The following is a 3,686-nucleotide window of genomic DNA, read 5'->3' on the forward strand; positions in this document are numbered from 1 at the left end:
GCTAGTGCAGCCGGGGCGCGGCGCGCATGCGCAGCGGCGAGGGGCGGGCCCCCCGCGACTGCCCAGCCTCGGGGAGGTCCCTGGTCTCTCACCAGCCCCGCGTGGGGCCTCCCCCTTTCCCCCGCCTTCGGCCCGTGACCCTGTTTCAGTCCCCCGGCAGCTGCTGCCCCCCCCTGCCCCGTGACAGCTTTGGCCGGGACTGACAGCCCCCGGCTGAACTGAGGCGGGGCTCCTGGGCCCAGGGGCAGGGTGCAGGTGGGGGCCCCAGGTGAGACTAGGCAGGGCCGGCAAGGCCTGAGGAGCCGCCCACCCAGCCCAACAGTTGTGTCCCTCTGTCCCTCCCTTCATAGTGCGCTAATATCCCTAACAAAATGCATTGCATGTGGAACAGGAAATACTACAGAGATTCATCTCTTAACTGAAAGCAACTTTTGGATAAAAAGAAGAAATAAGCTTACTAGAATTTTAAGTAAAAGAAAAAATGCCTGGGAGTTTGAAGGCCCTTTGGCAGGTTACCAAAGACTTGCTACTCTTATGCTGAATTTTCTGGAAGGGAACAGCAGAGGACAGGTATGGAGAAGCCATACGTGCATGACTCCAGTCACGCACATTTGAGGTATGGCTCAAAATACCCATTTCTTCTTGTGCTATGCAGCTCACAAGGAGCAGGGTGTCAAATTCCTGATGTCCATAATCGTATCGGCAAGCAGTTGGAGAGCAAATTTCTTCCTACTGGGCAATCAGCTTGCTTCTCAGGTAATGAATACTGGTAATTGTGCTTTATCTTTGTAAAACAGCGAAAGCTTTTGGAGGTATGTCCACAGTTAGCTAAGAAGTTTTAGTATCAGAAAACCCATGGAGTTGAAATGGGGTGGGGGAACTCAGGATAACATTTTTCTAATAGGAAAAGATTAATTTAAAACATACAGAAATGTAAATATGAGCTGTCAGTCAGAAATGTTGTTTCTGTAGAATCATAATATGTTTAATCTCCATGTGTTAAGACTTTAAGCATCCTTTGTCCTTAAATGTCCACTTAGAAACCTTTTTATATTTTCCCTCCTACGCTTCTCCTAAGATAAATGATGCCAGTCTCCCTAATCTCTTTTCTTGCGAGTTTTCTTCATCTTCTTTGCTTGTTTTCTTAGCCCCTGATAATTTTGCAATTTCAGTTTTGAGCTAGGGTGACCAGAAATAAAGAGCGTATCCTAAATAAGACTATTTCTCAGCTTTATATAACTGTACTTAAATATTCTCTGTATTGTTGTCATTATTCTATGTCTGTCTTATCCTATTGGCTTGACTTTTGTGATCACATCCTCCTATGACAAATCATCATCATAAGAAACTGTATAAATCCTGTAAACCCCATTATAATGTTTATACTTTCCATTTCCCTGCATTTATCCAATTTTAGTTTATTTTCTGGTAACGTGTTCTCCTATTCATTTACCTTCTAGACTTCTTGAGTTCTTGCTGTCTCTCTGATCCTGACTGACCTAACTGTCCATCCTCTAATATTTGTTGGTTTTCTACTTGTTCCTTTTTTCAGTTCATAAATGATTCAGCAGAGTCCCAAACTCGGAGACTATTGGAGCGGAACAAGGCATTTCAGATATTCATATGGACTACAGGCTTAACTTGCATATAACTGGTGAAGTAGTACCACAGTTGACTAACTGCTGTGAAACAGTATCTAAACAGAGTATGAGGTGATCTATCATTAAACTTTTGCCCTTAACAGAAATGTAGGTCTGCGTTATGTCCATGTTGATATTTTATCCCTGACCTAGGACTTTTTTTTCTTAGTAGCCTTTTGTGTCAAAAGTCTCTTGGACTATTTTTAAACTTTATCATCAGGTGCTATGCATTTCTGTCAACAAGGTAGTTTGAGTGGCAGAAACAGCATAGGCTGTTTACAATGCAAGTTTACAATGAGGATTCAGGTTTCTGCTGAGCTCTATGTTACGCCACTTGGCCAAACCCTTGAAAGTCTAAATTATGCCTGCCAGCTCTTATATATTCATTACCTCTTAGACGCTTCTGTAAGAGATTATTGAGGCATAATTATCTTCACAAAAGACTAGTGCTAGCTAGACACTTTCAGATCATGCTTTTCTAGGTGTTACGTTTTTTAATTACTTTCTCCCCTACAGATACTAGATTTACAGTCTTATATTTCTCATGTTACCCTACAAGTTTGTTTAAAAAACAGATATTTTCTACACTGTAAACCTCCTGACTTACTTTAAACCAGAGATTGGATGCTTTAATATTTCAGCTAAGCTACTCTTAAACTCTTCCTAAACTTGTAAATACGCATCACCCAAACTGAAGTAGGACTTTATAAAGTGGAGTAATAGCTTATTAGGCCAATTATTTTCCTTGTAAAATGCAGGCAGTCTGCCTTCAATTATATTTTTAGATCGGGAGACATGAAAGTGTTATTGCAGGTTTTTAAATTTGCTTTCTAGTCCTGGAGATAGCTTTCTTCTTAGTACCAAAAAATAACAGGTCTGGTATAGGAATTGCACCTCATCCATGAAAGTTGCTGAAAAACATTTTCTGAAATTTAGTTTGGTGATATCTTCTTGTTCACTTTTATCATGACAATACAATGATTCTTTCAGAGGTGGCTGTTTGGCACATTTGTATCTTCCAACACATAAAAGGTTTGCCTTTGTAGTTTGTTTCCTCGTTAGCTTCATTACAGTGAAGCTTTCTGAATTCTGTAGTATTTGTTCATTTTAAAACATCTCTTGAACTATATTCAAGAGATACTCCCTTTCCCCAACTTTCCTTTTTTTGTTCAGTGATTACATATCTCTTGAGACTCAGTGTGTTTTAATTAACTGATTTGAATGAAATATTACTACCTAAACCTTACAGTGACTCTCTTAACACCTTCCAGATATTTGACATATGGCTTTAATGATACTGTGGCAACTACTGCTTAGCTGTGTGGCACTATTGCTTCAGTGGCTGCCTGACAGTGCAGGACCAATAATTATCTTATGTGTTCTAGAACTTACTGTACCAACAAACAAGAGCATCAACAATGTTTTTCTCTAAAATGTGAACATTGAGCTGTTTGACCATTTTTATACAGGATGCTGATGACTAAGCCTTAGGATTTCAATTTTGATTCCTCTGAACTCCCATAGCAGTGTGTATTCAGTTTGCCCTAAATTCTTAAGAAGTTGATAGTATAGACCCACTGATAGGTTTGTTGTCTTTCATGCCGAGTTTTGTAACTGCATGGATTCGTTGGTGTGGTCTCTTCTCCTCAGAGTTTTCGCGAATCTGTAGGTTCTTACAGCTACTGTGCTACTCCCCACCCCCTTACCCTGCCATTACTTGCGGCCAGATACGACTCTGCAGGCTGCTCTGCCTTATTACCCAGGCTGTGCAAAAGGGTGAGTATCAGTCTGATACTGGCTACCTTTCCAACCAGCCAGTCTGTGTGCTCAACACAGATGAATCAAATGTCTTTTTATCTCAATATAATCCCGTGTAGATTAACATGGTATAACGTTCACAGGCTGCTCACGCCTTTTCTGAACTCCACTGACAGTGCTGAATTTGAAATGAGGAATCTTGATCTTTCTGGTACACCTCCTTTCACAGCAGTCACAGTGTGGTGGCGGTGGCCGGGCGAGGCGCCCCTGGGGCGGGGACGGCCGGCG

The 3,686-nt window shown here is 41.6% G+C and overlaps 1 long non-coding RNA gene across 1 annotated transcript; it reads left to right on the plus strand.

Annotated features, from left to right (window-relative positions):
* Positions 1 to 357: 357 nt before the first annotated feature.
* LOC103895752 lies at positions 358 to 1,731 on the plus strand. The gene is made up of 3 exons (XR_657374.2): positions 358 to 570; positions 656 to 756; positions 1,553 to 1,731. It is a non-coding gene; the product is annotated as an uncharacterized LOC103895752 (long non-coding RNA).
* The last annotated feature ends 1,955 nt before the right edge of the window (positions 1,732 to 3,686 follow it).

This window comes from Aptenodytes forsteri, unplaced genomic scaffold (genome assembly GCF_000699145.1).
Source record: "Aptenodytes forsteri isolate BGI_AS27 unplaced genomic scaffold, ASM69914v1 Scaffold208, whole genome shotgun sequence".
Lineage (NCBI taxonomy): Eukaryota > Metazoa > Chordata > Aves > Sphenisciformes > Spheniscidae > Aptenodytes > Aptenodytes forsteri.